The sequence below is a fragment of the Petaurus breviceps genome, unplaced genomic scaffold, assembly GCF_028583685.1.
Source record: "Petaurus breviceps papuanus isolate PSGF00001 unplaced genomic scaffold, PetGlider_PUasm1.0 38, whole genome shotgun sequence".
Classification (NCBI taxonomy): Eukaryota; Metazoa; Chordata; class Mammalia; order Diprotodontia; family Petauridae; genus Petaurus; species Petaurus breviceps.
Window position 1 is genome coordinate 28,662,798 of NW_027186304.1, and position 13,241 is coordinate 28,676,038.

Genomic DNA, 13,241 nt, shown 5'->3' on the forward strand with positions numbered 1-13,241 from the left:
AGCATGATCTAGAGGGAAAAGCACTGATCTAGGGCTCAGGAGAGAGGTTGGAGTCTTTGTTTGAATCTAATATTGGTTTGCCATATGACATTGAGCAAGTCAGTTTCTTGACCTTTAAGTGTCCTTATTAAGTGGTTGCCTTGATTATGCTTTGAAATTTAACATTTTTGTATTTTGAAAAATCTTAACTTTTATTTAAGAGAAGAATGTGATTAAAAGACTAAACATTTTACCATCATAAACAATAAAATTTCATGTTTCCACTTTTAAAAATGGATGGTTCTTCTGTTTTTAAGGAATAAAAATGGTGCTTTTTATGCTCCAGCTATACCCACAACCCAATTATGAATGCAATAGTTCTACTGCAGTAGCCAATGTTTTGGTCACCTCTCATAAAATCAGTGAGATGTGACTGTCTGGTATTTGGGCAGGCCTTCATGGGACACAGTTTTTTTTTTTTTGTTGCCAGGCAGCAGTAGTTAATTTTATTCCCTTAGAATTTATTTCTAACATTTATGATCTGACACTTCTGCCTTCCCATTTGATTTTATTTTTTGTGGGATTTTAAAATATGAAGTTGTTTGTTATGATGTTATAGACAGAATTTTAATCCATCCAAATCAGAAAATTTAGAAATGAGTTCCCAATAGATATAATTACTATGTGACTCATGCCTCAAAATAAAGTAAATTTATACTTGATCAGGCCATGATCATGTTAATAAATAATCATTATTTCTTTTCTAAAGTGACCAACTTCAAACAGGATTGCATTAATAAAGCTCATTTAACATGTTTTTTATCTGCTGTCATATTTTCTCCTTTTCTGCAATGACATGCTAGTTACAGAAATCATATAGAACTAGGAATTTTTACCCTGAATATTGGTACTTATGTTTGTAGGCAGAGGACCATGGCTGATATGCTGGTTCTTCTCTTTTGTTTGTATGTGACCTTGGGCAAATCGCTTACCCTTTTGGACCCCAATCGCCATATTTGTAGAATGAAAGGGTTCCTTATGGTGGAATGGAAAATGGACTGGATTTGGAGTCAGAGAACTTAGGTTTAATTGATGGATTTGCTGCTTACTAGTTGTATGGTCTCTGTTTCCTCATCAATATAAGTAGGGAGTTCAACTAGGCAGCCTTTGAAAGTGCTGGACTCAGTGGCCATTAAGATCACTTTGAGTTCTAATACTATGAGTATGTGATTTTTCAAGTTCTAAATCTATGGTCCTAGGATCCCAGGATTCTATGGCCTTCTCTTCATCCATCACAGATGATTACAATTATCCTGGTGGGCTAGGAGCTGCCCCAGGAGCTAACACTGCCTTATACCTTGTCTTACTGATGGAAGAATGAAGAGTGAGGAAAAGTGGCAATACCAAGGTGAATAGTGATGGTATCAGGAAAACCAGGGAGCCAGAGAAGAATTTAAGTGTGTTTGGGAGCCTGGCATTGAGCACTTGGGGCAAATACTTTGATTTTCCTTAACTTTGCTTTGACTCATCACAAAGAAATGGTGAATGGCTATGTCCCTGCAATAGCAATATCTCCTGTAAGGTTAGGGGGCAAGGTTTTCAGAGGAGTTTCAGAGCATACCAGGATAATGTAAAAATTATACCCAAAGAACATATACACAGAAATTCTATTATGGTATTCAATTAGTGGCTGGGCATACCAAGCTACAGGAAGCACGAATCGTTAAATTTTAGTTCAGTGGGGTGGGGATTCGAATCATTCAAATTACTAATTAGTTTGTGGATGATCTTTTTGGCCATGATGCACTAATATTAGGTTGGGAGTATTACCCTAATTTAGTAAGACCTTTTCCTTCTAAATTTCTGATTCAAAGTGTCATTAAGAATATCCAGACAGGGGCAGGTAGGTTACTCACTGAATAGAGCACCTGCCCTGAAGTCAGAAGGACCTGAGTTTAAACCCAGTCTCAGACACTTGCCACTTAACTAGCTGTGTGACCTTGGGCAAGTCACTTAACCCCAATTACCTTCCCCCTCCAAAAAATGAATATCCAGACAACAAGAAAACACTGATTATTATTAATATGCTATTTTTAAAAAAGATGCTTCCTAATGTTTGGTGTTGGATGACAGTGTAGAGATGAGAATACTATTCAAACAATCACTGAATCTAGGCATGAGTGGGGAAATGTTTCTACCATATTTCTCCTTGAAGATATCCTTATGGATTTCCCAACTTCCTTCTTGAATCTTCTTTGGATGTAGCAATATAGAGAAGATAGTGCTGGGTAGGAAGTGTAAGTATGGGCAGGGTAGGGTGGTGGCACCAATCCTTTCTGATATTCTCTTTTGCATCTCTTTTCTTGGGGGTGGGGATGGGAATCATAGCTTTAGAACTGGCAAGAAATTTAGAGATGGTCTCTAGTGCAGGCCACTCTAGTGCAGGTCTCATCACTTCACACCTGATCTATTGCAATAGGCTGCTGGTGGATCTGTCTGCCTCAAGTCTTTCCTAACTCCATTTTTCCATTCAACCACTAAGGTGATTTTCCTAAAGCACAGTTTGAATCATGTTAATAAACTTCAGTAGCTTCCTATTTCACTCAGGATCACATACAAAATTCTGTTTGGCATTCAAAGCCATATAACCCAGCCTCCTCCCACCCCTCCAGTCTTCTGACATCTTACTTTCCACCACATACTTTTCAGTCCAGTGGTACTGGCTTCCTAGATGTTCAGTGAACAGGTACTCTGTCTCTTGGCCCAGGACATTTTCTCTGGCTGTTCCTCATCCCTAGAGTGCTTTCCCTCCTCTACTCTGACTAGTGGCTTACCTGGTTTAAGTCCCAATAAAATCCTCTAAGCCCTCCCCAAACCCCCTTAATTCCAGTGTCTCCCTTCTGTTAAATATTTACAATTTATCCTGTACACAGCTTTCTTTGTGTACATGTGTCTGTCTATTCTCTCCTCCTTTGGACTATAAGCTCCTTGAAGGCAGGGACTGTATTTTGACTTTTTTTGTATCCTCAGCACTTAGTACAAGTTCCTGGAACATAGTAGGTACTTAATAAATGCTTATTGACTGACTGATCCAATCCCCTCATTTTAAAAGTGAGGAAATTGTGGCCCAGAAAAGCTAAATGATTTCCCAACATCACAATTAAAGTCATTAAGTTGAAGAGCTGGGGTGTGACCCCAGACTGACCCCTGAGCTAGTGCTCTTTCTACAACCTATATTGTCTTTCATTTCCATAAAGATAGCCGATGTGTTCCTGAGAGCTAGTGTGGCCTCTAAAGAGAACTGGCCTTGAAACCAAGAAGACAGTCCAGATCCCTCCTCTGAGATGTCCTGGACCTGTAACTCCAGGCAGGTCCCTTAACTTTTCAGTGCTCTAGGCAACTCTCTAAGATTGTAAACTGAAGAAAAGGTGCTGACCTGCATTAGTAGAGGCAGTTCCCTTAACGAAGAATTCCCTATGTCAATGAAATTGCAGGTCCAATTCCCAACTCCATCCTTATGTGTTGTTGTGCAAAGAACTCCTATTATGTTTTGGAGAGATGTAGAGCAAAGTAAATCCTATAAGGAAAGGTCTTCCCCTCTGTCCCCAAGAGCCCAAGGAGAGCTGGTATAGTTGAACCTCAGAAGCTTGCTTCCTTCTCTCTCCAGCTATCCCGGTCCTCACCATGAATAGGTCTTTATTATATCTATGCAGGATTATACTCCCCAATTTCCACCCAGGGGTGGGGCCTGCTGGGCCACCAGAGGTACTGAGGAGGCTCAGCTTTGGGGTGTATGACAGAAAGATTTTATTGAAAGTATCAAAGGAGTATGGGTAAGGTGCTTGTCATGACAAGGAAGGAAAACAAGAACAAAAAACAAGCAGAAATAAATCAAAATCTTTAGGAGAGGAAGCAGAAGAAATCAACAATAAGGATGACAGTTTGTTGGTTTATAGGGTATTGGAGAGACTTAAATTAAATCTGAGTTCTTACAGATAGTCTTTTTTGAACCTCTGGGTTGATCAATAATTACCACTGGTCCTTTCTACCCCCTCTGGCATAGTGCTGGTAGAACATTCAAGTTTCACAGGCATACAATGATGGTCAAGCACAATAGCTCTGTAGACCTTCAGTTTGCTAGGTAGTCTAATACCTTTTGTCCCCTACACTTTCTTTCAGAGCTTCCCAAACACTGAACTAGCTCTTATAATATGTGTATCAGCCTCAACATCTATGTGTACATCCCTGGAAAATATACTGCCCAGTAAGTGAACTTATTCACAGCATTTAACATTTCTCCTTTTGCTTTTCCACATGCACTAACTCTCCCTCCACTTTAGTCTTGGCTTGTAGCCTTTTCAAATTAAATAATTTGCCATCAGTGTGGTAGTTGAACTTGATGTTCTTTTCATTCCCATTGAGGGCATCTGGCAACATTTCTGAAAACATCATGTTAGGAAGCATGGGAGCAAGCACACAGCCCTGCTTCACTCCATTGGTGACTGGGAAAGCTTGAGAGCATTTTCCATCACCCAGAACTCAAGCTGGTAAAGGAGGTAACTTGTAAACATACGCATCCAAAAATGTAGTAAATTTCATGGCTATGACACCCCAGGAATTTTGTGCAGGTGTATGTATATATAAAATATACTGATAGGATATGATATGATAATGTGGCCAGCTAGGTGGTACAGTGGATAGAGTGCCAGGCCTGGAATCAGGAATACTTACCTTCATTAGTTCAAATCTGACCTCAGACACTTACTAGCTGTGTGACCCTGGGCAAGTACTTAACCCTGCTTGCCTCAATTTCCTCATTTGTAAAATAAGCAGGAGAAGGAAATGGCAAAGCACTTCAGTATCTTTGCCAAGAAAACTCCAAATAGGGTCACAAAGAGTCAGCCATGACTGAAACAACTGAAAAGTAAAAAAAAAAAAACATATGATAATATATAATGTAATATAATGCAACATGACATAATGTAACAGCATAACAATATAAAATATAATGCAAAATATTCTAACACACAGATGTATGTATATATGTATATGTCTAAGAGGAGCCATTTATTGAATACTTGGGCACAAAACAATATTTTTATACATCAAAAGAAAGAAACTTAAACTTAACTAAACTCAATTTTTTATATTAAAAATTAAACTTTCTCTTAAAAATATAAGCTTAACAATTCGACAAAAAAATATAAAATTTTGTGGTAGTGATAGGCTAATATGAAATAGTTATTTTACATTATCTTTATCTTCAGCCAGATAATATTACTAACCTTAAATGACCAAAAACAATTTATAGTTTGTTAGTCCTTTTATCTTAGAAAATGGATATTGCTTTTCAGGTATCCAGTCAATATTGCTTCATTGTTTATATTTCTATCCTCAGGCAGGTGCTAAATGACTATTTATTGATTGACCAATTTGATGTAGACACTGATGTGTGTGTGCATTCAGCTGCTAATGAGACATTGGACTTTGCATAGGTTCTAGTTTCAAAATGATTCTTTCACAGAGACAACTTGTAACAAGGAAGTCCATAAAATGTTGAGCAGGTTTGCAAAGGCCTAGACTATGGAAAACATCCTATTCCTTTATGCAATCTGACATTGTTACTATTACCTTGAGGAACAACTCCATTATAACCCTGAAGCAAGTTGACCTCAGTTTCCAATTTATTCAAAGTTACTTAGAATTGATTTGTTGGCTATTATACTCACAGGTTTATAAAAATCTGTTCAGATCAATGAACAATGCTGGGAAATAGTCAATCTAAGAATACATGAAATGAAATGAAGTTGTTCTTTCTGTAGCTTTGGCATCAAAGAGATTTGTTATCCAGTCATTTCAGTTGTCTCTGACCTTTTGTGACCCGTTTTGGGGTTTTCTTGGCCAAGATACTGGAGTGATTTGCCATTTCCTTCTCCAGTTCATTTTCTGTATGAAGAAACTGAGGCAAATAAGGTTAAGTGACTTGCCCAGGATCACTCAGCAAGCAAATGCCTGAGGTCAGATTTGAAGTTGTCTTCCTGATTCCAGGCCCAGTACTCTATACTATACAGCGCCGCCTAACTGACAACCAAAGTGACACAAGAACTCAAATACATCATCAATATGAATATTTTTGCTCATCTTAATTGGGCAAATGTAACATATTCTTTCTATATTTTCATACTGTATTGAAAATATGCTGAAACATTTTAAACAGTTCCCATTACTGCCAAAGAATTATGGAAGCTATTCCCTTCTTTCATTAAGGTAAGTAAATTGAGAGCTGGAGCTTAAAGGGTTTTGATTCCTTTTCTACCATCTAGAGTATAAAATATATAATGTGAAGGAAAGATGAATTAGCTCCTTAAGGACAGGGATTTTTTTTGCCTTTATTTGTATTGCTTGGGCAGGAATGACCAGGAAAACACATTCATACTGACAGTGTAGTCCTCAATGTGGCATCCACAACACCCTTTCTCTGTCTCTGGGTTGGCTCACTCTTCCCAGCATGCAGTCATGGTGGCATGTTTAGGGGTTGGATTTAGGAGGTAGGACTGGACACAGCTACTACCACACTGCTACTATATACCTTCTCACAGTCCTAGAGGGCAATCTTGGGGGGAGGTGTGGGAGGGTATGTGTGTGTTTCACTCCTAACATTTACCACTGCAGGTCCTAGGTCTCAATCAGTTGCTTTTCATTTGTTCAAAGCAATCACTGACAACATACATAATTAATTTTAAATTACGAAACATTTATTAACAGAAGGCAAAGCAATACTAATCAGAACACAACATTTAGGCAATAAGAGGCAAAAACAGGAATAATCAAAATATAAAACAACTTAATAGTTCGCCCATAAATCCACCAGTGTGTCATTCCCCTTCCAATGTGCAGCATTCATGGGAGAGAGCTGACACCTACTTCTAGAAACCTAGAAGTATAGCTCATGTATAGGAAGAATAAGTGTCTAGGATAATTCGTGACTCTGGATGATAGGTCCGGATGTTGGTGGTCTTTTTTAGGGAATCATATGCATCGTGTATGACCTGCTTTCATTCTAAGCTTTTCTGCCCCTCTGGGAACATTACTCCCAGATATCACTCCTGTGTTGTATCACCCCTGGGTTGTACTTGAAGGAGTCAAGTCAGTAAGTATTTATTAAGCTCCTACTATGTGCCAGGTACTCTTGCTAAGTATTGAAAGTAGCATCACACTCTTTAAGTTAAACAGCAGACTTAATACTGGGGTCTGTATTAAGCTTTCTGGATCTATTCCTTTGGTCAGTGTTGAAGCATCATTAATATATTTCAGTGACAATTGCTATAAGCTGCCGAAATGCAAAATTCTACATGCATGGTCACAGGACTCTGTTCAAGCCAGAAAGGGCAGCAGAGGGCAAACACAGCCAAACCTACCAGGGCTCTAGGACAATTAGAGCAGTCAGTTCTTTGCACAGCTGTACACAATCCAGCTTCCTCCAGCGATGTTAGGGAGTCTATAAAAGTTGCTCTTATCTTTTGAATCTCCCCTGCTCTTCATCTTTCAAACAGCAGTGGGCAGCAGCCGCCACTGCCAGCTTCTCTTTTTTGGGTATTTCTGTATTCTCTGGTTCTTCTGATCTCTGGCTTCTCTCCTTTTAATCCCTTGACTCCTCTTCTAGCTTTTGATACCTCAGCCAGGGCCCCTTGGAAATAGTGATCCATTTTTAACTTTAGGTGGATAAATTCAAAATGCATAATCCTATAGGAACACAGTTTTTTCCCAGAGTCTTACACTGTTCTTGTATTTATAGTTTCTCAGCTATATCCTTCAAAATTCTAAAAACAGTCATGTGTAAATGAGCCTACAGACCACAATCCACTGCAGTCATCCTCACCTTCAGACAGTATTTGTAGCTTTGGGTTGCTCTCATACTGGTCCTCTCATTAATTTCATCCAACGGGTAGTTTTCTCCAAGGCCCTCAGAATTATTGCAGGCTGTGTTATTCACATGAATGTCCTTTCCTTCTCCTTTCAGAAATTAAAATGCTCTCACGAAGAAGGGGCAGTATTTTACATCTGTTTCCCCAATATTTAGCACAGTGTTTGGCATATATTATGTTGATATGAGTTGATTAATTTATCAATTGACTTAAATGGTTAGTTAATTGATAAGATTATTAATTCCATGTCAGCAAGGCAAGTTGTTCTGTAAATGTTTTACAAAGTCAGTAACATAATGGAAGAGTTTTGTTTTTCAGCTTTTCTGCTTTGTACAGTCAGCTTGTGTTTGACAGTAATTTTAAAGTCTTCAACTGGGATCCTGCTTCCAGATCAGTGTAACTTTCGTTTGCTGCACCATTAGAGGAGAAGAAATGATAATAAAAGCAAAATGCTCATCATCATCTGATGATGATTATACAAAAAAACCAAACCCAAACCTTCTTTGTATAGTCTCAATTTTACTGCTCAGAAATATGCTCATTCTAGGTGGAAAAGGAGCTCTAGATTAGGGGTCAGAAAATTGCAGCCTGCACACCAAATCCTGCCTGCTGCCTGTTTTTTTTTAAACCTTTTAAAATACAATAAAATTTTATTTAACAATGTAGAAACCATTCTTAGCTAAGGTTGTACAAAAGCAAGCATAAAGCAGTGGATTTGGCCTGCAGGCTATAGTTTGCAAACCATTGCTCTAGAACAGATATCAAACACACAGCCTCCCACATGAGTCCCACAACACTTCCAGTAGCAGCAGTATTGGGAAATATTTAACAAAATAAATAACATACAATAAGACATAAATAATATTAACATGCAGTTTTCTAAATCAATATGCACCTTTGTAATGGCAACCACACTGGCATACCCAGGATGGCTGCTAGCACAGGTTCTTAGATCTGCTTTCCTAGGAATGATAGCTGCTAAAGGGATCAACAATCCTTTTAAATTACATTCACTAGTTCAGGGAAAACGTCAGCACCCTGAACTTCAGAGAAAATATAAACAGAGAAAATACAAGCAGAGAAGCAAAGACCAACAGACAGGGCTCTGACTAACTGAATCAACTATATACTTTACATATATCCCTGGAAGGATAGAGCCTTTACATCTGAGCAGTCAGGGAGCTCCAAACATAACAGCCACTCAGAATCTCAACCAGGGAATCATAAGATCCTTCTCATAAGTGAGCCCTCAAAGCAAAATACCAAATCAGAGTGTACATACACTTCTCAGAGCCAGAAGGCATCACAACCCTCATGACTCAATGCCTAATCAGAAATTAACAAAAGGTGTGAAAGTCTTCCTATAAGAAAGCCTCCCCTAAGCAAGCTTCCCTTAATGGGCTGGGAAGATCTTAAATCCCATTAACATTACAACCCTATAGAAATCCTACAGTCTATTATGAAGTGTTTAGTGACCCCTGTTCTATTTGAATTTGATATCATGGCTCTAGATAATGGAGACTAGTGTCCTAATCTATTTTTTGGGATATTCTGGACCGGCTCATAAGATTGAATTTCAATGGCTTGGAATAGGAACTAGACTGACAAAAAACTTAGATACAAAGATTTTGTTGTCTTTGTAATTACTCAGCTTATTAAATTCACTGATGACAACATTATCTCCAGAAGCTCTTTAACTGGGGAGCCTGAGGTGTTTGCACTATTAGAACTGTCATCATAATTTGGTTTGTGTGCTTCTATTCTTATCTAAACAATGTATAGCCCTGTTTTAAAGGGAAAGTATCATACAATTGAATTAAAATGTAAAGCTGTGGGCTCATTAAGTTGTTTTAGTAACACGTATTCAATAAAGATTGAAAATGCTATGCTGTGGTGCCTATGCCTGGCATGGTTATTTACACAGTTCAAATAATTTTCTAGACTATTAACTAGAGGACATCCCTCAGTATATTCTCAGGTCATTATTTTGCTCCCTCTTCCACTTGTATTCCATAGTTAGCCACTTTAACTAAAATGATTTCTGCTCTAGAATACATTACTTCCATGTCCTATCCCTGCTCTTGCCAAACTGCCACCATCAGCCTCCTCTAAGCCTACTCACGAGTTGCTGAATGTAGCTGGAAGAAGACTTATACCTGTGCTGACTTTGTGCATTACAAAATCATATTACTCAACCCCAAATGGACCTTCACTGCATTCCTTTTATTCCTCCTTAATTGATCCCCTAGCCCACTCCTCACATAAAGTATTCCAAATTATTCTTTTCTTTCTTCCGGCCCTTCATACTCCATCATACTCTGGTTAACTTACCTCTTACTTTACTGAAAAAAAATGGGACCATGTGATGTGGACCCACTGTCTTTATCTCAAAATTCCTCAACATCATCTCCCACTCTCATCCTTTCCTCCAGTTTCTGAAGAAGTAACACTTCTCGCCAAGGCCAGCCTCTCTGCTTGTTCATTTGATCTCATCCTCTTCTCCAACATATTGCATCATCAGTAATCTCTCATCTCTTCTACACCCTTTCAAACAGTCCCTTCCCTATGTGACATAGCTAGTGTCTGAGGCCAGGCTGGTCTTGCACATCCTTAAACAACAACAAAGCTTTCGCCAGAGCCTAGCATTCCCTCACCTTTCAATTGGTATTCCTTCTCCTTTTTTTTTTTTTAAAGCAATCAGGGGTTAAGTAACTTGCTCAAGGTTACACGGCCAGATATTTCTGGGTGTGGTGCTGAGTATCTGAGCCTGGATTTGATCCAGGTCATCCCGACACTGGAGCCGGTGCTCTTACTCGCTGAGCCACTTGGCCCCTAAGCAATTGGGGTTAAGTAACTTGCTCAAGGTTACACGGCCAGGGGTTTTTGGGTGGGTGCTGAGTGTCTGAGCCCAGGATTAGATCTCCAGGTCTTCTCAACACTGGAGCCGGTGCTCTTACTCGCTGTGCTACCTGGCCACCCTTCTCCTTTTCTTAAACAAATTCCTTGAAAAAGTTGCCCAACACTCACTACCTCCACTTACTCTCTTCTTACTTCCTCCTCAATGCTTTTGCAATAGTTTTAAACCTCAAAACTTACCTAAAACTGCCCCCTCCAAAGTTACCAATTCTTTCTTAAAAAAACCTTAAATTTATTATTTATTTTAAGCATTATTTTTAAGTTTTATGTTCCAAATTCTCTCCCTCCCTCCCACCATTCCCCCACCCAATGAGGAGACATGTAAAATGATATTAATTATATACGGGAAATCATGCAAAACATATTTCCATAGTAGCCATATCACAAAAAAGTGAAAAAGGTATACTTCATTTTGTACTCAGAGTTTATCAGTTCCCTCTATGGAGGTGAATAGCATTTTTTAAAATCATAAGTCCTTTGGAATTGTCTTGAATCATTGTATTGATCAGGGTAGCCAACTCTTTCACAGCAGATCGTCATTTTGCTGTTAACTAGTTTTTCTTGACCCCAATCCAACAGTTAAACTAGATGGCTTCTGAGGTCCCTTACAACTCTAAATCTATCATCCTATGGTGTATCTGGGGATGGGAATGGGGAAAGATAAAGACATTGATAATTCATTTGCAGCTTCATGAGAATCCCAGACATTCATTCCAATACTGCTTCTCATTGAATGAATTTTGAGATCTTTTATGTAAATGCATCCATTCATTTAGTGACCCTAGGCCTCACCAAAGACTACATATTAGTTAACATTCTTTTTATTCTTAAATATCCTAATGGAATGGAGGGAAGAAAGTCTTTAATTCTTTGCCTAGAAGAGATATTGGGAATCCCGTTTCCTTGGAGAGTTTGTAGGGCCTGGTTGCTTGAAGTAAAGGATGAGGTGTTGCTACCATAGTGGATTTGTAATTCCTGCCTATCAGAGGCTAAGCAAACATTATGAAGAGTTATCTGAGACTCAGTTGTGAGCACTGGACCCTTTTCCATCTGGGAATTTTCTTTACAGAGCCCAATGACAACTGTCCAATTCTATTTTGGGAATTAGTAAGACTCTAAATTCTTTGATGCAAAAGTTTCCTCTATTTTTCTTTTGTTTTTGGATCTCCACTGTGTAACAATGTGAAGAATATGATAGGTTTTAATAAATGCTTGTTGAATTGCAGGTGAATTGAGCTTACTGTTTCTCTGGAATGCAGCTTTATAACAGTTGATAACCATTTAATATCAGTTTAATAATCTCAATAAGGGCCAGAGCCTGAACTAATCAACCAGAAGAGTCTGGAGCTAAGAGCTTCTTTGTTCTCTGAGTAAACTCAGAGAATACCTCTTCCTATGTCAACAAGGTCAGACAGGACTAACTTTATGGGCATTAAGGATGAGACCCTTAACCCAAGACACTACCTTGAGTAATGGGACTTTTTCTTATCTTAATATTTTTTTTTGGACTTACTATGTTATGGCATGCTAATGGTAAAGAAAACACAGATGTCCTGGGTCATAATTTCAATTGACACTTTGTCAACTCTCTTATTTTATTGTATTTACCACCTATTCAATTAAGAAAATTCCTTTCTCATACCAGGATTAAACATATATGCAGATCATAAATTTGAGTGACACAGCTACCCTGAATTGGTATGGTTCTAAAATGTATTTAAGCTTTCTCATTCTTTTGTCCAGGCAGTCAGATTTTATCTGGTTCCATACATGTATGTATTCGGCTAGCTTTAAGGGAATAAATGATATAAATATATGTCACGAAACTTTCAGGTAAACATGGTAAATAAACCAAGTATATGTAAAGAAAAAAACCAACTTGTCATTCATTTTATTTATGGAATAAAGCTAATTTTTGCTGTGTTAGGAAGAAGGAATGACACAACTCAAAATTACTAACCTAGCATATCGGCTTGTTTTGCTTGGTCTTAGAGTGGGAAGGGACAGTTTGAAAAGCAATGGCCAAAGTTTAAGACAGGCAGAAATCAGCTTGAAATAAGGACAATTTTCATAGCAAAGAGCTATATAAAAGCAGTTTGGACCATTTTAAGAAACAATGACTTCTCTCCCTCACTACAGGGCAGGTAACCACTTATCCAAATGTAGAAACCATTTCTTTAAAATAATATTCTATTTTCACCCAATTACATGTCAAAACAATTTTTAACATTTTTTTAAAGTTTTGAGTTTCAAATTCAATCCCCTCCTTCTTCCCTCCCTGCTTCTTGAGACAGTAAGCAATCGGATATAAGTTATACATCTGCAATGATGTAAAACATTTCCATGTTTGTCATTTCATGCAAGAAGACTAATCAAGGAAGGAAGGAAGGAAGGAAGGAAGGAAGGAAGGAAGGAAGGAAG